Raw genomic sequence first — 26,821 nt, forward strand, 5'->3', positions numbered from 1 at the left:
AAGCCACACAAGTTTATCCGATTTTGGAGAAGTGTGACCATTTCCAACATTCAAACACAAACAAGCAAAAAAATAAATAAATAAATAAATGAATAAACAAAAAAACAAAAAAACAAACAACAACAACAAAAAGAAATCAATAATGGTGGTAATAAAATGAGAAACTTAGACCAACAACTGGTTCCTTGAGTCTGACAGGGATCAGCCCGGCTTGTGCCTGCACAACTGCCTGTGGCGTTGGCTCCGAACCAGCGAAGAGTCTCCCGGGTGATCGAGAGCTGTGCTGCGGAGTTTCTCCCAATCTGCTGGCAACAATGTTTACTCCATCCGTGGTTTAGTTTCACTCCTATTTCATAGTTGTTCCAGAAGACATATTTTGGTTCACCAGCAGCAGTTCCATCTGCATTTATCTCTTTTGCATCAAAGTGTTTTGAACACAAAGTTGTTGGTCAAGACGGACTTCATCCGTGGATATTCAGTGGTGTTTTTCCTCTTATGTGACCAGCACAGGGAAGCCTCACAGAAGGAAATCTAACTTGTGGCAAAATAATCGGAATCTGTCGTCTTAAATGCAAAAAAACAAAACAAAAAACACGTGTTTCAATAAGTTAGCGCTAGTTTTCTTTTTTAACACCACTGCTTACAAAGGAGGAGAACACGGAAATGCATTTGCCAGCCAACCTCATGAAATTCAGGTCAAAACAAATGGTGTTCCCGCTTATGGCGGTACATAAGTACCTATATGTAGTACGGACAATTGAAATGTGAAATGGAGAAATAACAGACTAACACGAAATCTGAACTTTCCTGATACAATCTTTTTCTTTGTTGTTTTCCTAAATGGTTATGTAAACAAGGCACTGTTTCAAGAAATATCTGCGTACACACGAAACCACCGAAAACCATGAAAAATGCTGCAGTATATATGCCAGCGGTAATGTTCTCACAAAAAAAAAAAAAAAAAAAAGAGACCATGTGGAGCATGTGCATACCAAGCTGAACTTCTGCTTCAGCTCATACTGGGTTATAAATCGACTAAATTACATTCTTACCGGGAATCATGTCAATCGAAATACACTGATATAATGGATGCATTTCAGGCGCAGTATCTGACATGTGACGCCTTGTGGCCGGGGTGCAAGCTGAGGTTAGAGAGGTAGGGCTCTGACATCATCATTTTACAAAAGTTGCGTATTAGTTGTACAAAGGTGGTGTTTTGAGATTTATCCACTTTGGGACCCGTTTTCAATGAGTAGCATTTTTGGGCTACAATAACAATAACTATTTCTCAGAGCTCTTTGAATTGAAAATCGATTCTGAATCGAATCGTCACCCCAAGAATCGGAATCGAATTGAATCATGAGTGTTGTTGTACGATTCACATCCCTAATAATAACCTTTATTTAACCAGATAAAATCCAATTGAGATTGAGACCTCTTTTGCAACGGTGATCTGACCAAGAAAGGGAGGAGCACACATCATAATAGAAAGGTTAACATCATCAAGAGAACATTAATAATAAATAACAATACAATCACCTTGGTCACTGTGAGTTGTAACGATGTGTGTGTGTGTGTGTGTGTGTGTGTGTGTGTGTGTGTGTGTGTGTGGAGGAACAGATTAGAATTCCATCCATCCATCCATTTTCTTCCGCTTTATCTGGAGTCGGGTCGCAGGGGCAGCAGCTCAAGCAAAGCCGCCCAGACCTCCCGATCCACACACACCTCCCCCAGCTCCTCCAGGGGAACCCCAAGGCGTTCCCAAGCCAGCCGAGAGATGTAGTCCTTCCAGCGTGTCCTGGGTCTTCCCCGGGGCCTCCTCCCAGTGGGACGTGCCCGGAACACCTCTCCAGCAAGGCATCCAGGGGGCATCCGGAAAAGATGCCTGAGCCACCTCAACTGACTCCTTTCGACGTGGAGGAGCAGCGGCTCGAATCCAAGCTCCTCCACATCCTCCATAGATTAGAATTTAATCTATTTAATCTCATGAATGCACTTTTTTCGGAAGTAGGGTTTTTTTTTTAATGTTGGATCGCTCTGAGCTTCCAGGGTTCTGAGCAGAATTACCCCCACCACCCCTAGGGCCACCTCATGTACAAAATAGTGGAACCGCCCCTGTGCCACATTACATGTTCATTCTCCAAACAGAAGTCTGTCTTTTATTTGTGACCTTAGTCTCGACCCCCCCCCCCAGAAAAAAAAATATTTCGACATTAATCTCGAAATATCAGATTTCCTTTTTCTTCCACAAGAATGACTTGATTTTGTGTCCATGAACCACTGGGCGAGACTGACTCTCTCTCTCTCTCTCTCTCTCTCTCTCTCTCTCAGTAGGAAGGAGATGCTGGATTCGGGAGGTCCGCCGCCATTATTGGGAAGCTGAAAAACCCCAGACTTGTACACACCGTCACATTCCGCTCGCGCGGAGCTTCACGTTCGAAAGAGGAAAAAAGAAGAAGAAGAAGTAAAAAAAGGAAACACGGCGCTTTCACCGCGGAGCTGCTGCTGTTCTACACGAAAAAAAAAAAAAAAAAAAACCCCGGCGTTTTTGGGAGAGAAAAGCGGACATGTGAATCGGCTTCTCTTCGGACTCTTTTATTTTTGACACAACAAAGGAAATAATAATTGGCGAAAACAACGTGGTGGTGAAGCGAGAAGGGAAAACACTGCGCTTCCCAACGCCTCCCTCTTTCCTCGTTTCCAGAAGGTGGTTGGAAGGAGTTTGAACAGCGTTTTTCTCCCCTCTTTACTAAGGACAGATTTATTTTTCTTTAGATGTGCATCTTGTTTTCTGAAAACTTCATACGGGTGAAAACGAAGTGTTAACGTCGGGGCGCCTTAAAAAGCGAAAATTCTCGTGAGTGTTAGCAGGGAGTATTTATTTATTTTTTTTAAAGACTTTAACCGGCTCTGAGTCGTAGAGAAAGAAAGGAGTGGACGACAGAAGGAGGAATGCTGTGGTATGTAGACTGCTAAAAGCTTCACTTTTCTCAACACTTCAACGACACAGAGTGCCGTTTGAATGTGAAACTCGATACTAAATGGGATTTTTACACCTTTTAATTATTATAATAATGATTGTAATAAGGTAGTTCTGTGTTAATGTTCAGCTGTTCTGTGTGTGTTTACATGGAGGAGAAAGTGCCTTAAAAATGGACCGATACCTTTTTTAAGAACCTCATCTGTTCAAAATGCCGATATTTTCAAACTCGTTTTGACCGATACTGATGCCGATACCAATAATATAAACATAGGGGCGGGGCGGATTTCTTTCTTCTTTTTTTTTTCCTTTAATTTCTTTGATTAGTGTCTCCTGTACCAAAACCCTCTGACATTTGGTAATTTGATGTTTTTAAGAGTAAACTTAAAACCCATCTGTTTCTCCAGGCATTCAAACCTTAGTAGTGAGAGGGCTGCTTTATGACCACTGTGTGTGTCTTAATGTTATTTTATTGTGATGTACATTGTGTTTTATTCTCAGAATTTTTATCTGTATGTGTCTTTTGTGAAGCACCTTGTGACTTTCCTTGTCTGTGAAAGGTGCTGTATAAGATTTCTAGACAGCCCGCTACACTGCCGACCCGCGTTGACCGACCCGCTCTACTTCTCAGTTGAAAGAATCACTTATTTAATGATATATATGTAAAAGGAATAACACTTACTAACCACCATGACTGAGTGAACATGACATTGTGTGCTGCAGATGACGTTTTTATATAATTCATTAACATTTGTGTGTGTGTGTGTGTGTATATGTGTGTATATATATATATATGTATATATATATATATATATATATTATAAGAAAACGACAAATTTTGCTAATGCACTAATTTCTTGTCGGCGTTCTGAGATTATTTTTCTTTGTTAGCAGCTGTTTCAGAAACCTTCTCAGCTGTTGTACGTTTTGCGATAACTTCGTCCTTTCTCCCGTTTGCTATTGTTTTTGTCACTCCACACCATTTAAGAAACATTTCAGATGTTTACAGAGTGAATTTGAACTTATTTCTAGTTGTTTTCAACTTTTCCAGCTAACTAGCGGCAGCTTCAGAGGAAACTTGCTCCCCTTCCCAGGATGACTCGCTCCAATATCTAGGACGACCCGCTCCGCTTTGCAAGTGGAGCGGGTCGTCCAGAAAACCGGAGCGAGTCGGCCAGCGTGGGTCGGCAGTGGAGCGGGTCGACCAGACACCCTATATAAATAAACATTACTTACTTACTTACTTACTTACTTAGCCTGTACCACAGTAGAACCAGGCTAGAGTTATCTTTTTGGATTAAATGAAATCATCAGAGGTTTTTGCTGATGTGTAGTGCTGGGAACTTAATTAATTATACATAGAATATGAATATATTACATGTTCTCAAGGTTGGTGCCACGTCACTTCCGGCGAAGTGGCCAATCTGTTGGAGAGAATTCGTACTTTGGCGACGGGCCACTCGGTGAAAACATGCTTGGGCTGTATGCTGTTCTATGGAAATCAGCTGGTTTGGTTTTGTCTCTTGCTTGCTGCTTTCAGCCAGCTGATAGCTGTCATTGCCTGGAAAGATGAGATTTATACACCAAGCTGACCTGAAATGAACCACTGTACATTAAACTGACTTTATTGACAAGTCTGACCCCTTTGAAAAGTGACCAACTTACATGTATGGCCGTGGCTACGGGTATGGACCCGTATCTGCAGAGACCATTCTAAACATACGGAGCAATAAAGCAATAAAAGTCATTACATATCCATAAACAAGTCACCTGGTCTGAAGATCATAAAAGTCCAACAGTACAAAGTAGAAATTTTTACTTTGCTGTAAACAAGTCAAGATGTCCAGTTATTAGTGTTGTTCCAAGTGTTGTTTTATCGCACCCATGATGCGCAGGTGGTCAGGGTTAGGGGAAATCTCTTGGCTGTAATTCTCCTCGGTCCGTACCTTTAGCAGTCCCGCAGAAGATACGGATGTACGTATCCTTAGCCACTTCGTACATGCATTTGTACTCAGTTCGGCAATGTTATCACTGACAAAAAAACAGCCCCTAGAGGACACTCGGGTAATACTCTACCTTGAGAATAACAGCAGTGTCTTCTTAAAAATTAACTTGAAAGATGCATTTTCAACATTAGTAACATTGTTGTCTAAGCAGTCACAAAGGGGGGCCGACGTGGTTGTGACGTTAACTTGGGGACCTCGGGTTGCTCAATTTCCTCATGAGATTCTGAGTGAAAAATCTGGCCCGATGTAATGCTCAAGGCATTATTTCCAGAGTTAGAGGTTGGAATCTCTGGACTTCCAAGGGTTCTGAAGGCAGCAAAAGGCACTAGCTACAGGTCGTGAGACAGAATGCCTTTGTCACGTGACTTCCCCCCAACCATCTGATTTGTTAACCGTAATGCTGCATTGCTTTTGCATGTTGGAATTTGATCATTCCGAATCAGTAATTCTGACATCCAATATAAATGTGTTCGAGTGGATCTGCTTAGGAAAAGGACAACAAGCTCCTTCCTGTGATATTTTCATTCTCCATCTTGGGAGGGGGATTGTTGTGATTTTGTGTTCCCACTGCTGTACGGAGAGCAACATCAAGGTCCAGAACTCAAGTCTGAACCCCACAGATACATTTATTACACAAAACCCGCCATCAAACACTACATTCAAGTAACAATTAAGGGAAATGTTATTCTGTTTACGGCTCACTGTGTGCGCCGCTACACAGATCGGTGACCTCCATGTTCACGGATCTTGCCTGAGTTTCCAACTTGGAATTCTGACTTGAATGGCTGTTCCACTGCATTTTTGTGAGTTGGGGGTTGTCCCCCCGAGTTCCAAGTGCACTTGAAGGCAGCATTAATGCTAACCCTAATCCTAACACAAAAGACTTGAAATTCTTCCCTCATTAAAAATTAAAGAACCATATCTCACTTCCTGTGATTGACAAGCAGCACTCTGACCACCCAGGCAGTGGCAGGCAGCTCCCGCAACATAAGATAAAAGATGTCACATTTTTAAGTAATTTGTCTTTTCAAATGAAACTGAAATTTTCTGGTTTGGATGATGCTTCTCCCAGATGATCTGTGGGGATAAAACTTCATTGATCAGGTCTGTGAGCAGCACTGGTGCTGCCCGTCGCTGCATCTTCCACACCACAGAGCCACTTTGGGTTCTGGATGGCAACCACCCACATAGACAGGCGAAAAATGGGCGTATCCCTGGCCTTCTCCAGCCACTGAGGTCCTCGACAGTGAGGCACCTGTGTGCTGGCTCTTGTCAAGAGAAATTTGTCACATGGCCAAAATGTCAAAGCTCATGTTCACTCAAAATGAAAGTGATACTCCTCATCATTTTTCACACAAACCAAACATAAGAAAACAGAACTAAAAATATTTATGCTCCACAAGGCTGGAAAAAATTAGTGTTGATTGTAGTTAAAACTGTGCAAACTTAAAAATCCAGCTATAAGTGGTGTTTTCTGTGACTCAAATACAGCTCTGTGACAGTCAGCTTGCAACTGTACAGAATGCTCGATTTTATCGTTAACGTGAACTTTAGCCTCTGCCATCAAACAGCTACATGAGGATGACAAACCACTTCAGCATTTTGTTTTTTTATTTTTTATTAACAGGACCATTTTTCCTACACAAAAGTTAACACCTTTTTGCACTTTTTTTTTTGCAAATTTATATAAAAAAAAAAAAAATCACATGTACGTAAGTATTCACACCCTTTGCTCAATACTTGGTTGATGCACCTTTGGCAGATTCTTGAATATCATGCTACAAGCTTGGTGCACCTATCTTTGGGCAGTTTTTTTTTTTCACATTCCTCTTTGCAGCACCTCTCAAGCTCCATCAGGTTGGATGGGCAGCATTGGTGCACAGCCATTTTCAGATCTCTCCAGAGATGTTCAATCGGATTCAGGTCTGGGCTCTGGCTGGGCCTAGGGATGGGTATTGATAAGATTTTATCTATCGATGCCATTATCGATTTTGCTTATCGATTCCCTTATCGATACCTCGTGAATTTTGTACTAAAAGTAGGCTTTACAGGTTTTCAATGTATTTCATTGTCTTAAAGTAAATAAATATGAAATGGGTCACTGTATCCTTGATCTCTGGACATAAATAAAAATAAACAAAATGGTGTTTCGCTTTGAAGTTATTAATTCAGACTGGATTCTATCGTTCTAACTTGACTCGGCAGAGAGCCGCGCAGCGTTTGGAGCTGTGTGAACAGAACGGAGGACGATTCTCGTTTATTTCTCGCAACAAGACAGGAGTCCCAGTTAGTAACTTTAATCTGCACAAAAGTGACTCACGATTTCACATATTCAGGGATGAAAGTGGTGAAAAACAAAAAAAGCTGAAACCCAAAATTACCCCCCAACACCACCCACATGAAAATGTTTCAATTCTAGAAGCTCTGAAATGCAATCTGGGACTATTCCAGACAATAAACTGCGGTGAGTGCAGCATCACTGCTGAGATGAGAAAAAATAAAAAATAAATAAGAGCAGTAGTATTCTGCTCTTATTAGGATGCAGCAGTTTTCTAGTTTGGCAGATAGTTCTGGAGCAAATCACTGAAGAAATTAACACATTGACAATATGGTTTGACCGAAACAAACTGTCATTAAACTTAAGACAGGGATGAAATGGAGGTGTAAGAGTCACTAGGTGTTCACAGGAAACATTTATTTATTTCTGTATGTATGTATTTATTTATTTATGTTCATTGTTAGTTGTTTTTATATTTTCTGTTGTGTTTCTATGCAGGTTCTTTTTGTCTCTTTCTCTAAAATTGTATATAATAAGTATATATTGTATATAATAATCATTAGATTATTAATATATAAACAAAAATAAATGTAAGAAATATTACAATTTGAAAACAAATGCACCCGAATGTGATGACAGCTGCAACTGCTTAATGCTAACTTTTAACATTGAAAATGCCATAGACATGCTAACGCGTTAGCATCGCTCCCGTTTTTAAGTTATAAAATACATCTATCAACTGTTTCAGAAGACCATAACAGGTCAGTTTAACATAGAAAAGGTAAATAATACTCACAGACGTATGCTCTTTAAGGTTTTAGCGGGGGAAAATTAAGCGAAAGAAAGAAAGAATAAACAAAGCAATAGATCAAAGCATTGCTTCAGTCTGTGAACCACTGCTTCGATTGGTTCAAGGTTCAAAGCAAATCCTCGCTGCAGAAAAGTTGATTACGGACCCGCTGCAGGGTCTGTAATCAATGTAGAGAAATGATCATTTTCCTGACAAACACCCCCCAAAACAACGGCCACTCTGAAGGACCGATAACAGAATCGTTAAGCACAAAGCTTATTGATGTCGGTGGATCGAATCATTTCTTAACGATACCCGAAAGGAACTGGTTCTCGATACCCATCCCTAGCTGGGCCACTCACAGCGTTGTCTTGAAGCCAGTCCTTTAATATCTTGGCTGTGTGCTTTGGTTTGCTTTCATTGTCCTGCTGAAAGATGAGCTGTCGCCCCAGTCTGAGGTCAAGAGTGCTCTGGAGCAGGTTTTCATCCAGGACATCTCTGTACCTTGCTGCATTCATCTTTCCCTCAATCCTGACTAGTCTCTCAGTTCCTTCCTCCAAACATGATGCCTGGCATTCACGCCAAAGAGTTCAATCTTTGTCTCATCATATAAATAAAACATCATAAAAATAAAAACATTGTGACCTTTTTAGATAAAGTCAGTTTTTTTAACCTGTAGATAGGTATGCGCCTTTCCAAATCATATCCAATCAAACAAATTTACCCCAGGTGGACTCCAATTAAGCTGTAGAAACATTTCAAGGATGATCAGTGGACACAGGATGCACCTGAGCTCATTTTTGAGCTTCATGGCAAAAGTAGTGAATACTTATATACACGTGATATCTTTTGACCCCGGTGTAATTGTTCAGTTCATCCCTCCCTTGCTGCCTATTGAAAATTAAAATGGCCAGTTGTTTTTTGAGGGGTAAATGTCTAAAGGTACCCTGACACTTGCACGATTTTGATCCGCGCACTTGCACCCACATCGTTGTGATGATTCCACCCACTGTGTTCCCAGCTGGACGCCATGCTTTGTTCCACTGGATGCCATGCATTGTGCACTGGATGCTGTTATATAAAATAATTATTTTGTAGCGGATTAATCACTTTCACTCAGAGGTTGGCTGTTGAAAATGCCTCTAATCGGTTCTGGAATCAGAGGGCTGTTCCAGCTGCAGCTTTTCTGTGTCTTGCACATGCGTGCGCTGAATGAGGTGGAGAAAGCATTTTGAACCATCTAAAAAGATAATTGTCATGTATATATTGTAATGGCTTGGTAAAACAGTTGCATGTTCGTTCATTCTTGTTAGCAGCTGTAAAATTATGTTTATGATAGCTTTAACATCTTGTTATAATCGATCAGACGAGCTGCGCTGTGATGGGGTGCACTGACTCAGTCACTCACACTCACATACAGTGTTTTTAATTGTTTGTGTAATGTTCACATAATTCATGCGTGATGGAGATTTTGAACATTTCAAAATTTTCTTTGTGCACTTGCATGAAGCTGCGTGCAGTTTTCAACGAGTTTGAGACAAGTTTACTCTTGTGTACGGCAGAGTTTGTGCAGGTGCGCGGATCAAAGTCATCCAAGTGTCAGGACACTTTAGGGAGTATTTGGCTGAATTTGGTGCTTGTATCACCATTTGCAGGATTCTTCTGTAAGTAATCTGTTGTCTACTGCATTAAATAGCTTGATTAATATATTGATTAAAGCTGCATTTACTGTATTTTCCTGCCAAGAGTCTGTCATCTAACAGGTCACTTCCTTGACAGCCACTCCCTTTCTGCCAGATTCTGTCCTCTGGACTTTAGTACTTCTGGTATTTTAATTTCATGAGGTTTTTTCCTTTCTATTTGCAAGTAGAATGTTGATTTAAGATAAACCCGGAAATATTTCGCAGAGTGAGATAAGTGCGCTAAGTGTGGTTAAGATTTGCGGTACAGATGCTGTCGCAGCCAGGCACAGCCAGATACCATTCAGCAAGGTGACATTTTCAGAATCCAACTGTCTTTTTTAATAATTGATGGCATGTGTTAAAACTGCAGTCAGGCCTTGTGCTACGTAGATTAAATAGTGTGTTTACAAGCATCTACTCTAAATTTGTTGACTTTTTAACCCTGCATTGCCGGAGTATGTCTTTAATCAAACATGTTTGAGAGGACGTAAACACATACATTGATGTGCCTTGGTCAGGCATTCTTTTTGCTCTCAGGTAAAAGCATTAGCAGCTGTCAGCACTTCTGTTTGCTGCTTGATTGGGCCCTTTGCAGTGCAGTCACACCTCTCCAGGAAGTCTCTTCTTCCCCTAATAGCCATGCCATTTGCCCAGGCAGCAAGATTGCTGCTGATATACCCTTTCGCCCCTATCTGCTTCTCGAACATGTTTCTGGGATCCGAGGAGTGCAGGTCTTGGTCATTATGATGTAGACCAGGGATGTGGATGCATATTTTGAGGAGGACACTAATCTAGTTGTGTGGGATAGAAATGAGCTTCTGTCTTATGTAAACAAACAAAAACGTGGTTTGGCACTCTGCGTGTCTTCTTATAATGCCAGAGTCCTGACCTACTTTCTTGAAGCTGAACGAGTAATCAAATGAGAAAGGTAATTACAAAGTGTCAGACATGCACTAAATCTGCGTGCCCAAACACAGGCAGGTTATTTTAATAAGGAATGATGTGTTTGTGTTTTGTAACACCCCTCTGTTGTGAGTACAGAAATTGCACACTGTATTATTTCACGTGAACGCAGGCTTGCTTTCATTTCCAAAACTGCTATACAGTCAAATTGCAGATTTCAGACCTAGATTACCTGTCAAGCCTGTGTGACTCCATATGCTCGAGCTGGAAAAGCAGCCTGCCCATTCGAATATATGGTTTACAACTAATAATCCACTCAGTCTTGTGCTTTTTATCGTACTACAAGAGAGGTTTGCTTGTCAGTCCGTTTGAGTCCGTGTTTGATGGAGAAAGGAGCTAATTATAGTCAGCAACTTTGGAGTTTGGCGCACCAGATTACAGTCACTTCCCTCTCAATGGTTGCCTTGTTCTAGCGGCCGATTATTAGGCAGAGAGAAGTGCATTCTGGGATGATTGTATATGAATTTCCATTAGAAAGTGTGCCCGCCTCAGTTGAACTGAGGTTCTCTTCTCTCCCTGCTGTTGCAGCTCCCTTGCTCATTTGCAAACGGGGGTAGTAGCTTGATATGAAGGACTTTGTAGTGTGCCTGCTTTGACTTAAATCAGGCTTTATGAAGTATCTGATAGGACTTAATTATGTATAAAGAGCCCACCCCTACAACAGCCATGTCAGCAATGACTCGTCCTTGGACATAATTGAATATGATGTGTGCAAAACAAGTGTGTTCCCAGTGCATTTCCCCAAAGAGGTACTAAAGGTCAGAGGGTTTACACAAGGTTTGTCTGCTCTAAAATTATATGTGCACATTAAATAAAATAATCATAACACAGCTACCATAAATAAAAAACAAATCTAGTGTAGTCTTACTGGAAAATCATGACTAATTAAAAAGCCCCCCCCATAGACAAACCAAAGAGAAAATGAGGGGGAAAACCCCCTAGAATTTATGATTTTTTGCCAAAAAAAAAAAAAAAAGATGTGGCGTTGTTAATTCGTTTGTGTGTGTGTGTTCTGAGGACTAGGCATATTTGTGCTCTTTTTCACTTCAAATACACACCACGTCTGGTCAGGTTTGATCCTTGAGTTCTCACTGATGCATCGTATTATCTGAAGACTTTTCTTCTCTAAGCGGCAGGCCCAAAACCACACCTTACAGTAGTTAAGTCTAGATAATACAAAAACATGAATCAAAACCTCAATAACTTTACAGTATTTCTCAAAAGGAAAATGTTGGTCATCTCTGTAATATGCATGTCAAAACAAAGAAACTGCTTGTTTGTTTGTTTGTTTCTTTTGAACCAGCAGCAGAAGATAATGATGTTGAGCAAGAAGGTGACTAGGTATTAGCCTGATATTTTCTGACAAATATATGTTATGACTCAATAATTTGGTCACACAAGAGCTTAACACGCTTGTTGTTGAACTACCTTTATCCTAGCTATGGAATATATTTGACTTTGTGAGCTATTGTAGTGAGTCATCAGACTGTCTGGCTCGCTTGCTAGCTTGGGGGCTACATTAATAAAACGATACAGTTAAAAGCCTATTCTGACAAGTGTATTTGTCACTCTGGATTAATTTGTTGACATAATTCAAGTTTGTGTAATTACTGAATTTTTCAGTGGCGTGGCCGTTATATTGAATGCTTTTATTTCTGTTTCGTTCTTCCTAAATGTAACCAACCTCACATTTTTATTTACACTTTTTTTTTTTGTGCCTCCACGGATGTAAATCCTAAAGTAAATTTTGAAGATGACCCTGCCTGCGGCTGAAATGCTTGTGTGGTCATCTCACCAATTGCACCTTTTTTATGCTTTGATTTCCTGTTTTCTGTTTCTTCAGCTCTGTAAAACTAAAAAAAAAAAAAAACAAAACCCTTTGAGTCTGGCCACATCAGGCAGGCCTCTTCACTTTTTGTTTTTAAAACTAATCTTAAAACCCACTTTTATGCACTGGCTTTTAACCCGGAATGAGATCTTGATCTGTTTTGGTTGTTTTAACTGATTTTACTTGTTTTAGTTAGTTTTTTTTATTGTACTTTGTGGTTTGTTACCTTTTATATGTCCCCTTGTGTACAGCACTTTGTTTCAGCTGCAGCTGTTTTTTTTAAGTGCTTTATAAATAAAGTTGATTTGATTTGGTCTGCTTGAGGTTTCTTCCTCAGTATCATCTGAGGGAGTTTTTCCTTACCACTGTCACCTGTGTGCTTGCTTTAGGGGTTGGTATGGTTAGACCTTACTCGTGTTAAGCGCCTTGAGGCAGCTTTGCAAGCCCCCCCCCCCCCCCCCCCCCCCCCGCGAACAACGCTGTGCGCCACACCGAAAATAAACTGGGCATGTATTGTAGGCCTAATACTATTCACACCAAATCCGGATAGAGTACAAATTCCTGTTTAATGATGTACAGTGGTCCCTCGTTTATCGCGGGAGTTACGTTCTCTGCGTTCACACCGGGCGCGACGTGAGTGACTGCAGCCACAGGTTGCCATGTAATCACTATGTAAGGACACGTTTTGGCGCCAAACCCGCGCAGCGCGACGCGAGTGAAGCGATTTTGAGCGTTTTGCGCGTTTGTGGCGCGATATTGCGTCACGTCGTGTTGCCCTCCTCCCCAAGTTGAAAAATCTGAACTTTTTTGTCTCGTCGCGCCGTGATGACCAATCAGGGACTGAATATGTAGTGACGTGGAGATGTCTGGAGTTTGACTGAGGATGTGAACATGTCCTGTATCTGGTAGCAGCCTGTGAGCAGGACTTATGTCTCTTTTGTCCTTTATTGATCTTCATGGAGATTATTTTACTTAACTACACATGTATAATAAAGCAAATGGTGACTGGTTTCTAAACACAATTATGACAAGAGATTTTTTTTTTTTTTTTTTTTTTGGGAAAGAGCGAGGAGCAGCCTCACAGAAAGCCGCGGAGTTTCGTTTTTTTTTTTTTTTTTTTTTTTTTTTTACGTGCACGCGCGAGCAAATCGTCTGTGTGGAGAATATTTTATTAATTAACTGCACAGATGTATAATAAAACAAATGGTGACTGGTTTCTAAACACAATTATGACAGAGTTTTTTGGGGGAGGAGCGAGCTGCAGCAAGCAGTGGAGTTTTTTTTTTTTTTTTTTTATTTGTTTACATGTGCGCGTGTGAACGTGACAGTTGGTCCTCAAACTAGGTCCTGCAGAGGCAGAAGGACCGCTGAAAGCGGCCGTCATCCAGGCGCAGCTCCTGCAGCAAATAATGATGCTCTCTGTATTGGGAGCTTTTCACAACAACTCGCTCCGTGTGATCAAGGTCCATCATGATGACTTGACGCTGAGTGGAATGGAAGCTCCTCCTATTTGATGACGCACTGGGGCGAATTTTCGCAGCGAAAGTCCACCCAAGCAGAGCGACACACCGGGCGAAGGAGGCGCGTCCGTCGCCACGCGACCCCCGCGAATTTGTAGCGTCTGATCGTGCCCGGTGTGAACACAGCATTAAAATCCGCGAAGTAGCGCTATTTTTTACACTTATTATAGATGTTTTAAGGCTGTAAAACCCCTCACTACACACTTTTCTCAAACAGGCATTAACATTTTCTCACTTTTCTCTCTTGTGTAAACACTCTTTTTTTTTTTCTTCTGTGCGAGAAGATTATAAACAGACACACGCAGAACACAATGCACGGCTCTCCCTTCACTCACTGTCTCCGGGGGTACGGATGCGAGACCCGCAAAGAATCCAAGTCCTCTCTCGGTGGCCACTGAGCTCTGCAGCTACTGTCAACATCCGGATCAAAACAGCGAGCGTAGCCTCTGGACCTATTGCCAGATTTGGTGCAATTCCGCACAGCAGACAGGAGGGCGGCGGTGTGATTGGCAGTGAGAGCAATCGCAGTGATTTTTTTTTTTTAATGTTTTGTTAGTCGAGAGAGGTGGCGGATCACGGATCCAGTATAAATAGCTGGCGGAGCCAACGTCAGAGGTTCCGGAGCGTGCGTCCGAGGTTCCGGAGCGCGCTCCGGCTTGGTCCCCCTCAAATTAAGCCCTGGTTTTACTTAATCTGAGAACTTTATATTTCAACATTCATTTGTTCCATTTTTTTTCCCCTCCCCATTAATTTGTCACCTGTCTGGTATACCTATCCCAGGCTTTAAAAAAAGATCACAAAAGAACTATTTCTCAGTGACATCAATGAATAACAATTGCATTTGCTCCCATATCCCAACCCTGCTTCAAAATGGTATTGCTTTTCCAATACAAATGCATTATTAATGGATAATGCCAGTGAAAAGTAAGGGCTTTAGAAATAATTTATGGGTTGAATGGTGGCAGTACAGCTTTGTTGAGGTAGTTGGAACCACACTCAGTAGTACATTAAGGGGACAAAGTGAAGGTGTTTGGAAGTATATTGTCCCTCATGTCCAAGGACCAGAATTTAAGCCACTATGGAATCAGGACCTCTGGATATACTTTGCTGTTCCACATAAAATTACAGAATAGATTATCAAACTGCATGACAGGGCAGTAGGCTGTGATGGGAAAGAAAAAAACATGACTTGGGGAAATGAATGAAACTAGATTTGGTGAAAGAGTGACGTAACAAAGGTGGTATTCAGAGGAAAAACTCGGAATACGAGACATCAAAGAAAAGTGCCAAGAAATCTCAGTTCCACCAGCTGCCAATTCCTGCTTAGACTTTTCCTGGTATGCACCCTTTCATCTGTGTGCTGTGGGGCCAACCAATCAATGACATCCGTAAGTAACCAACCTGCTTAGCTATTGGCCACAGCAGAGTTCCAAGACTCAGCATGTCCACAGATAAGATATTGTGATTGAGTCCCTGTCATTGAAACAAAACTACTCTCTGGAGTTCACCAGGCTGGACTTTTGTTGCACTAATCGTACACACAAAATATGTAAACCAAAGATTGCCAGGTTTTGAGGAATGTCTATAGATTGATCCTGAAATGTTTGTCAGGTATGAATAGTTGTTCCATTCCATTAGAAGGTAAGAGTCTTACTGGCTGTTTACAGCTTTTACATGGCCTATATTTGATATTTTGAAAGATTTTAGACTCTGAGCGACTGTTCTATTTATCATTTATAGCTGCTGAACTGATTTTTCTGGGGATTTACGGTGCACCTCTGAGTTGGGTGATTGCAGTTTCAAAGGAGCCACAATCTAACCCAGATACATACCTTTTAATCCATACCACACTGGCGATGCAAAAAAAAAAAAAAAAAAAAAAAGCCAATAGATGGGCGCCACATATTATGAACACTTAATAATAGTAATAATAATACGGTGTTGTCTAGCGTAGGGCTACAGCTATCGATTATTTTAGTAATCGAGTATTCAATCGATAATTCTCGCGATTTATCGAGTAATCGGATAAAAAGTATTTTTGCATTTTTAAACAACATCAGTAGTCCAGGGCTCTTCCTAAACAATAACACATTGTCACTGCGCCACCACACAGATTGTCAAATTTAGTGTATCCCTTTCTGTTTTCCTGGGTAATTATTCAGCTCTCCCCTGACACCGGACCGTAAGCGTAGGTGGTCGGTGTAATCCTCAGTCAGTCAGGCTGCACCTGAACGTCAGCACAGCGGTGCGACAATTTACCCAAACTGACCCACACTGACTCCAAATATGACAAAATAAAGTACTTTTATTTATTTTCGAAAATGCGCTCTGTTCTCAAAACAGTACATGACGCTCTCTCTCTTCCTCCCTCCCTCTGTCTCGCCGTCTCTTTAGAATGCTGAAACAACAAACAAGGGATGTTTAAGTACATTTGTCAGTACTGCCATTTTTTTGTGTGTGGGGGGCTTACAATGGACTCTGAACTTTAAGATCTGATGTTACAAGCCCTGACGAGGCAGCGATGAATCCCGCTGTACGTCTGCAAAGGCGAGCGCCATTTAAACAGCTGACTGCGGTTTGCTTTAAATACACAGTGTGCATTTAAAGCAAACCGCAGTCAATGTCAGATGATCAGTGTGGGCCCTCTGTCTCTTAAAATGCTTTATTTATTGGAACGCTGTAGCTTTTGGTGCTACATTGATTAGCTCTTACACAGCTTATGCGCATGCTCTAGTCTTCTTCTGGTTTTATTTCTGGGGACGTTACAGCACCACACACAGGCCTGGCATATGTACTACAATGTTAAATGGGGCTTCGCAGCACAGAATTTACCTTGAAAATTTTTTGGAATCAAATGATTTGAGTTACTCGACTAATCATTTCAGCCCAAGTCTGGAGTATAAACTAAGTTTTTATTTATTTATTGCTAGTTTGGGAGGTCTTGCGACTGTATTCTGGTGTGACCTACATACTGAAAAATTACACATTTGTTATTAATAATAAGTAAGCACCTTTGGCTTCTCTCTTGTGTTTCACTGGGTATTTGGTTTTATGTCAGATGCCCTTTCTGATGCAACTCCACATTACGTGGAGAATGGGCAGGGGGTGACTTTAACCCGGAACATTCTGCACTAGCCAATTGCAGTCATTGCAGAAAATCCTGCTTCACAGAGATATGATGATGGAAATGGAAGTAACGCTTTCAGTACTTTTGTGGCTATATCCGGATATTCAGCCTCGACTTTGATCCAGAGTGCCGGTAGGGATGTTACATCAAACGCCATCATTTGCAAGCTTGAGAAGTTGATCTTCTTGCACCGACATGGATGATTTACCAGGGCCATTCACAGATGCATTTTGTTGGATCATCTATGGCTGGGAAGAACCGTCAAATTCTGTTGACAGTGAAACCAGGTGACCACTCATCAGCTTGTGCCTCTCACAAAATCCCTGCTAATGTTGGGAACATGCCAAATGTGCCCCTTTCCACTCGCCATCACCACAGTGACACTTCTGCTTTGAATGCAGACACTTTCTCTGCCAATTTGAACGCGGTTGTCATTCTCTCCTGAAGTGGCGAGTTTGCTTCTTTGAGCAAGTTGAAGTCGTCACACAGTTATGGAAGTTTTACTGTCCACTCATCACGAAAGTGTGCTGCCAGTGGTGAGTTTTTTTGTTGTTTTTTTTTTTTGCCCTGAAGCGGCTTATTCAACTCAGCAAAGCTGGTCAAGGATGCCCACCTTGATTGCCACCTGTCTTCAGTATGTTAGAGAATGTGTTTATGCTCTTCATCATGTCCTCAGACAGCTTCTCAAGCAGACTTGGGTGAAGCACGTGTGACTTGATGTGATTGATAACTTTAACACCGTTACTCAGTACACTGATCATACAGGGTGACATTTTCTGGCTTGCCAGCATTTCACACAGCATGACACAGTGTGTAGATTGACATTCTGGAGCAACTTCTATGACATGGGTAGTGAATTCAGTCAGCCATCCAGTCAGAGCTGCTGCCCTGTCTCTGCCTTGTTCAGTTTGCCTGTACAATGCCTTGAACAGTCGTGTCCTGTGGCAGCATCAGCACACACCACATATCCTCATGCACATCATCTTGAAAAGTATATCACACATAAACCAGCATTATTGTCCTTATTTTTATATCTGTAGATTTATGACCCTGGATAGTGTACCGCAGTGAGTCCTTAAGCCACTCCAACAACTGTGCTTTGATAACACACTGCAGTTTCATCAGTTCTCCTTGAACCTCTTGTGGCTGAAAGGGGAACTAGTGTGCTTTTTTTGTTTAGTGTTTTAAGCTACAGCTTCTCTCAGAAGTTCACTCCACATCCTTGGTGACAGCCAAAATGTATTCTTCAACAATCATGAAAGGCTTTTTAGCATCAGCACAAAGCTAAAAAACACACGAAAAACATCACTCTTGAAGCTGTGGCGGTTTGGGAGGTGGTTGCACGCAGCACTTACTTCTTTTACTTCATGCCCAAGTTTTTTTTTTTTCCCCGCACAAAAAATTCAACGGGTTTGTTTTTAAGCGTAATGTGCTTGGACCCCAGGTGTGGAAGCACTTTTGAGGGCTTTATTTCCTCCTTAGACAGCTTGTCTCCGCATATCGCACAAAGTGGGCTTGCAGCATGTGAGTCATCGGTTGTATTTTCCATTAGAAGATGCTTGCTTTTTTTTTTTTTTTCTTTTTTTGCACTTGCGCCCTCTGCTGTCAATGTAGTGTCACATTTGTCAGTTCTCCTTTTACCTCTTCTGGTGAAACTCAAGAAATGCTTGCTTTTTCTTCATGTTTTCAGCTAGCTAGCTGCAACACGCAGTGGTCAGCATGTGATGACTGAACTGATGACCTTGAATGCATATCAGGGTTCTCCCCAGACAGTGGAACAATGGTGCCGCGCCATCATACTGCCATCTAGCGTCGCTATAGTGTAGCGTCATCTCATGATGTTTTAGCGGGAGACTTGTTGAGAATCTAACAGCACGCAAACCCACTTTTGCGGGAAATTTCATATAAACAGCACTGCTTCGTTTCTTCACTGTGTCAGCCTGATGTTTCTGCTTTTTGTAAAATGTACATCACACGCTGAGAAATGCTGACAGATGCAGTAAAATGCAAAGTAATAAGACATTTTCTAGAAATGCACCTGCTGACTCGGGGAGGAAAGCTGGACCTTTTGTTTTTCTATTTCTATTTTACTTTTTAATATCATAGAAGGGTGTCAAAATCTGAATCACAAGGACAAGGTGAGATTTTCACACTTTGAAGTGAATGCTCCCAGCCTGGTGATATTGTGACTTGGGAATCAAACTTGTCAAATTGAAAACTATGCAGGGGAGAAGTATAAAAAAGTCTGGAAATTTCCACATTTTAAGTAGTCTTTCTGGACGTTTTTTTCTTTCAAACAAGTTTATTGTGCATTTGTTAGATACAGTGTGTCCACAAAACACAAACATTTTAGATTAATTTCACTAATCAACAATTCAGCACAGAATCAGACCAGAAACAGTACTAAAAGATTTTCATTTTTGTCTTTGGGCTTCAGGACACAAGCTCAGCTAGGGCACAGAGTGGAAGTGGTGCGTGTGGTGATAGTTCCCAACAGCACCGCTATATGAAAAATTTCTGAGGAGAACCCTGCATATGTACGGGTGTGTTAGCATGAGAACTGGCGTCTCTCAGATTCTGTGCCAAATTCAATATACCAACTGCTCAAAGTATATTGCTGGATTTATTCAAGTTATTTATTTATTTATTTGTGTGTGTGTGTGTGTGTGTGTACGTGCATACACACTTCCAATCACCTTCCCATTTAATTGAATGGGAAGGTGTGTGTTTCTTTGCAGCCTAGTAGCAAATACTTTGTGGCTCAGTAGTGCTCAGTAGCCCTGTGGTTGAGGACAGCACAGGTGTGTTTTGAGTCTTGATTTAAAAAGCTCTACAGCTTGAGATTGGTTTATTTCAGATGGAAAACCGTAGAACAGGAGCACAGTATGAAAAGGCTCTGGTGCGTCCACTTTTTCTTTATTGTTGGGACACGGGGTAACCCTGTATTTAGAGAATGGAGAGTGCAAAGTGGGACATAGGGTTTAACAAGATCTACTAGGTAGGAGGATGCTACACCATTTAAAACAAATGTTAAAATCTGCTGTCACATGAAGACAAAGCTGAAGAGGTCAGACTTAAATTGGATAAAAAAAAAATTGTTGTTGTTTTTTCCCACCCTGATTACAGCTCTAGCAGCAGCATTTGGGCCCACATAGAGTGCGGATAGTTAAATGTGCCATGAAGAGTCTGTAGTCACAATAAATCATAGCAGTACTGGTGGAAAGAAAAGCTGCTGACCTTTGGCCCCTCATTCCGCATGGCTGTCCATTCCTGACATAGAGCAAAGAGTTTCTGTGCATAACAGAGACATTTTGGAGTTCATTACTCCACATTATGTTAACTCTTACTTGTCATTTGTTTCTAGTGAATCTTGACATCCTTCTTTAATCAGTCGGTTTTTAACTCCCATTCTGTTGTCTGGCTGCTGCAGAAAAGAGCAAGATGGGTAATTAAGCAAGGAAGAGGGTTTCTGACCTGCTGTTGTGCACCCCACCAAATCATACTTCAGCATTGTCTTGTCTCTGATGTACAACAGGCTTAAATTGCAACAGAATAATGGAGGAAATTGAGGAATTCAATGTTTGCATCAAGAAATGCAGATTCGTTTTAGCACACAGAAAACCCAGCTGATAGCTTAAAAAAAAATCAGGCCCAGCTAAAGTCAAGAAGGGCTTCCGACTGTGAAAATCTTAAACCCAGACCATAAAAGATCCTTTGACCTCCACACAGACGTTGGAAAAGATGAAGCGAAATATCTTAAACAATTTGTTAATTCATTTAAGTGCTCATGAAAAAATGTAATAAATAACTGGTGTTGTAGCAATGTTCCTTTATAGTCCATCGGCCAAGCATGTTTTCGGTATCACAAAAGGGAGCAACAGTTACAAACGAGCCTCTGTATACCATGGCCCACACAAAAATATGATAACTTTCTCAGAGTAGTAACAATAGTTGGGTAAGGAACAATTAAAGGCTACACAGGGGTCAAAATTTAAAAAAAAGCTTTTTTGTTTTAAAAAAGTATACCACATTATTTGTCTGATAAGAGTTTGTCTACAGCTGAAACTTAAGAAGTAAATGGTGTCATCCGATTTCAGTTTGTACAGGGGTCAAACATTATGGTTGCACCAGTTTTTGCAAAAGATGCAAATTAGTGCTTTAGCTCATGTGACTTTAAAAATAGGAATAGTTTCCATAATTTTCAAATACTTCGTCATCATGGATGTTGACTTTGTTTGCACTTTACTTTGGAGACAAAGTGTTCAGAATAGTCAAAACTATTCCTGATAAGATTTAAAATTTTGACCCCAGTGTAATCTATAATTTACCCCTGCCTGGCTATAGCTACCAATCTGGGAAGATTATCTTATGTGTTTATTTATGTTTTTGTAAGCCATGGTATACTGAGGCTGGATTGTATGTAGAGCTCAACTGATACATTGGTTGGCCAATAATCTCGGCAGATATGAGCCTTTGCCAGCATATTTGTATTGGTGAGATTTTACTGACATTAAAACTTATTTTTATTGAATAAACAATCCAGGAAAAAAAAAACACTTTAGTTGTTGGAAATGGTGTCATTACATAGTTTGTCCAGCAGAAAGCACTTCAGTGTTTTTTTTTTTTTTTAAACAATGCTGTCACGCATTGTCATCAACCCTTGGTCACATTAGTTATAAGAGACAAAGGCAAAGCGACCAGCTCCCTTTTGTTGTAATTACAGTCACCGTTTAACAGCATCAAGAGACAAGTTGTTGCTATACCAGTTAGGTACATCAACATAGATGAGAAGTCTATTTTGTGCAAACGCTGAGCACTGCGACATGGTGAATTCCAATACAAGTGAAGGTAGCATGATGAAAGGGTACTGTACATTGGTTAGTGGTTGGTTATATTTACAGTTATTTATAATAAAGTTCACATTGGAACAAGCCTTGATTACATTTCCTTGTCATAAGGTTTTGATAATGAAATATTTCAGAATCATTGCCATAGAAATAAAATCCACCAGCCAGTTGCCGTTTTTTTGTCTTAGCCCAAAACTCCAGGCTGCTGTATCTCAGTTGGCTTTAGTAAGGACGTTGCCTGGATGCGTTGTTTGACAGATTTTTCTGGAGATGCTCCCCTCAGTGGGTCCCCGGTTTCCTGGTGGAATTCCATCTGTGATGCTTGATTGTGTCAGGAAAGCATGTGGTGTGGAGAGCTGAGGGTCAGGGGTGACGAGGTCAGAGTAGGAAATAATGGTTGTGATTATATGGAGCATTTTTCCTTATGCTAGTATTCAGAATAATAGACAACATAAAAAAACTATTTTAGTATCCCCACTTTCATCAGTATAAAGTTGCATTTGGCAAGACACTTCAGGAGTTGGTAGTTTGTCTATTTTCAGAGTGTCTGCGCTCTGCAGTTGCTTGCCATTCTGAATCATGTCAGAGGACGTGGGTGGTTCACCTTCTCACGTTTTATAGCTCCACAAGTAGTCCTGTTTTCTTAGTTTAAATAAAAAGCACAGCACTAAAACAGGCAAGTGCTCAAAGCAGGAGGTGGAGTACTGGATTCTGCACGCTAAAGAACACGTCAACAGGAAACCTTGTGCAGGCATTTTATGAGTCAGTGAAGTTGTTTTGTCCATTAAAAAAATAGCCATGACTTTACAAATTCTTCATAGCATTCACAGCATTGATTGGTGGTAGTGCTCTGTGCTGTGACTAAAAACTTGTATCACAGTATTATTATTATTTTAAGATTCCAACATTTTCATGTAGATCAGTATTGTTGTTGATGTTGTTTTTGCATGCCTGAGCCTTTGTATAAGTTATGGTTATTCTAATGTCAGTGTCAGGAATACATAAAGTATTACTTTATCATGTATAATCTCCAGTGTCAATTTCCTCATTATTCATCTCTGCTTGTTCTTTCATCTACTGTAACAAAAAAAACCTTTCCATGGTTTATATCACGCAAAAGTGATGCAGAAATGATGAGAGAAACAATGACAGAAACGATGTCTACAGCAACAACAACTAGAACGCTAAAGGTGAGTGAGGAGGAAAAGACATGCTTAATAGTGGGGGTGTTTGTGCTGATAGTGATAATCATAGTAATAGGCAGAGTTTTAGTACACGATGTAAAGAGTATCGTATTTTCTGCACCATAAAGCGCACTGGATTATAAGGCGCACCCTCGATTAGCGGGTACTTAACTCTTACAAAAGGCGCACCGGATTATAAGGCGCGGCCTCAATTAGTGGGTACTTAGCCCTTACAAAAGGCGCACGCTAAAACATATAGTCTACAAAAAAAAAAGGTCACGGAAGCAAAACAGTGAGTTTATTTGAACTTTTTAACAACTTTGAACTACCGGTATTTAACAATATGGTACTCACATTGTTTTTTATTATGGTTCTGTCACAAATCCATCGAAGTCCTCATCTTCTGTGTCTGAATTGAACAGCTGGGCAATTTCGCCATCAAACACGCCAGGTTCCCGCTAATCATTGCTATCGTTTTTGCCTTCAGCTGAATGGTGACTGTAGAGACGCTTCTCCCGGCTGTTCTTTGTTCAATGACCCATTGCTCGAGTTGGTCTTCTAGCTGTGGCCACCTCGCTTTGTTTCCGCAGAAACTCCGTCTTTTTAACTTGGCGCAGTTCATTTTCTTGTTTCCTCTCGCAGCTGCTCTATTCCCATGAACAGCCGCGTAACTGATAGCCTGCAGTTTGAATTGTGCCTCATAAGCATGTCTCTTCGCTGGCGTCATTTTCCGGGGTCCTTAGACAAACAAATGTTGTTTTGCAGGATACCTGTAGTATACGGTAACTACCGGAGGAGTGGCAGAGGTAAGTGTACGTACCACGGACTCACGGACTCTTCTCTGATTGGTTTATCGCTGGCAGCGTACGTATTCTATGCTACCAGCGTACGTACTTTACGTATTACGTAATGTTCTCCGATTGGTTTATCGCTGCCAGGGTACGTACTCTATGCTGCCAGCATACGTACTTTACGTATTACGTCCCTGTGTCAGCGGGAAATGGTCCGATATTCCGACAGTCAAAGACAACGTCGGTCGTTTTTACAGATTTTGGAATTCAGTGCGCACATAAGGCGCACCGGATTATAGGGCGCACAGCTGATTTTTGTGAAAATTTAAGGCTTTTAGGTGCGCCTTATGGTGCGGAAAATACGGTATGTGGAGTGAACGTAAATGAAATGAACTTGTGTGTGTGTGTGTGTGTGTGTGTGTGTGTGTGTGTATACGCACGCGGGGGGGGGCTATAAATCTACATGCAGTGTCCTGTAGCTGTAATAAGGTTTGTGATCACGTGAATGATTGTGGGGAGTTACATGAGTGTAACAAAGCCCCAAACCTCAGGCACGGGCCCACAGCTACATAGGGAGTCTGCAGCTGTGGTAGCACCATAGGGTTCGGGGTACCCTCACATGAGGGGACAGGCTCAGCGATGGCACCAATATACTGTCCTACCAGGAGGCAAGAACGGACTGCAGAACCTCCTCATGGTAACAGCTTATGATAACTAGCTAGGCTAGCGAGATTTTACTTTTGGTATTTGACATTTTGTCATTACCCATAGTGCAGTGTGTCACTACGCACTAGTGTATGTGTGCAGAATCATAAGAGTTTGGCACCATTCCCTTAAGTCCAATTTACTGTTCCTGCAAAAACACACTGAGCAGAAGTTATTGATTGTTTAAATTTGCCTTGCTAGCATACCCTTAAGCTAGGGTGAGTTTAGGATAGCCATACTCCGGAAAGATCGCATAATATTAGCATTGAAAATGTGTATTCACAGAAACACATCATGGTAAAATCATGCTGACTTGGCTAACATTAGATTATTTATCACAATATAACTTCTGCAGTAAAGTTACCTGGTTGCTGTTGTACTCTGACAGTTATAAAATAGTTTAGGATTGTGGATAGTGGCAGTGGATAATGTAATATGGAGTTGCTATTATATTATATATTATAATTAACATTTAATTATAATTTAATTATAATTTAAGGAAAGAGACCACTGGGATTTAAAAAGGAAAGAGCATCCAGCTAACTTTGTCATACCTTATTTAGTTCCTTAGTTAATTATACCCCACCTTCCATGTTGGGATGGGGAATATAGACGTAGGTACAGCCTTCTACTGTAATTTATGAACACTTTCATCAATTTATTCCATTACTGATATACATAGTCAACTGTTTCCTCACCTTGTGAGCTTTTGGTCCATCTTTGTCAGGATTTTTACTTGGTTGGGCCCAAGTGATATGTTTTTTTGGGGGTGGGGGGAGGGGGGAGCACAATCCTGATATTGGGGAGTAAAAAAAAATTACAGCTATACATAAAAAATGGAAATGATTCCTAATATTATCAAACCCTTATGAAAAAGAAATGTAATAGAGGTTTGATGTTTTACAGTTCAAACATGAAGTTTATTATAAATCAATCAATCAATCAATTTTTTTATATAGCGCCAAATCACAACAAACAGTTGCCCCAAGGCGCTTTATATTGTAAGGCAAGGCCATACAATAATTATGTAAAACCCCAACGGTCAAAACGACCCCCTGTGAGCAAGCACTTGGCTACAGTGGGAAGGAAAAACTCCCTTTTAACAGGAAGAAACCTCCAGCAGAACCAGGCTCAGGGAGGGGCAGTCTTCTGCTGGGACTGGTTGGGGCTGAGGGAGAGAACCAGGAAAAAGACATGCTGTGGAGGGGAGCAGAGATCGATCACTAATGATTAAATGCAGAGTGGTGCATACAGAGCAAAAAGAGAAAGAAACAGTGCATCATGGGAACCCCCCAGCAGTCTGCGTCTATAGCAGCATAACTAAGGGATGGTTCAGGGTCACCTGATCCAGCCCTAACTATAAGCTTTAGCAAAAAGGAAAGTTTTAAGCCTAATCTTAAAAGTAGAGAGGGTGTCTGTCTCCCTGACTAAATGACTAAATATAACCAACAACCAACATACGTCACGCTGCCTTCACTTGGAGTGGCAGTCACCATGTTGCATCACTCAGCATTTGCATAAAATCGACTTCTCCTCTATTTTGGCCTCCCCTAATTTGGCCCCTGCCATAGTGGTGACTTGTCTCTTGTTGCTGTAAAACACCCACTCTGATTGAAAATAAATGGCAGCTGGTTGCATTGCCTGTGTCTGATGCAGATGGAAAAGCGCTATATAAATGCAGTCCATTACCATTTATGTCTCTTGTCATGTGTCCAAGGGGTGATGGGGTCCCAGGCCTGCTTGACAGCATTGTAAACAGTGCCATCGGTGCCCCCTCTGCTGACTATTTCTAATAATTATTTTTTTCTGCATTATTTATTTTGCAAAATTAAAGTTTCACATCTGCAAAATTGATGCCGATACCAATATGCTGATGAAATGCTCATAGTGGTCAGTATTATTGGTCAACTGCTATAGCGGTCACTTTAAACTCTGTGGACTCTGTACATTATATCACTGTTGAACGATGTCTATAATTTCTGTCAATAATGTTGAAAATTTATGTGCATAATCGGATACTAGGGTTCACTACCCGATGAATTATAGCATCACACTGTTTTTTTTTTTGTTGTTGTTCGTGGTTGCACCTGTCTGTTTCTGGATTGTGAGTGTGAGTTATT

General features: G+C 41.0%; 1 protein-coding gene across 2 annotated transcripts in view; it reads left to right on the plus strand.

Annotated features, from left to right (window-relative positions):
- Window positions 1-2,323: 2,323 nt before the first annotated feature.
- arhgap35a (Rho GTPase activating protein 35a) overlaps window positions 2,324-26,821 on the plus strand; it is a 188,850-nt gene continuing 164,352 nt past the window's right edge. For both annotated transcript variants that reach the window (XM_034169246.1, XM_034169249.1), the window contains exon 1: window positions 2,324-2,960. The gene's annotated coding sequence lies outside the window, so the exon portion shown is untranslated. The remainder of the gene's footprint in view (window positions 2,961-26,821) is intronic.

Source organism: Thalassophryne amazonica, chromosome 4, assembly GCF_902500255.1.
Source record: "Thalassophryne amazonica chromosome 4, fThaAma1.1, whole genome shotgun sequence".
Lineage (NCBI taxonomy): Eukaryota > Metazoa > Chordata > Actinopteri > Batrachoidiformes > Batrachoididae > Thalassophryne > Thalassophryne amazonica.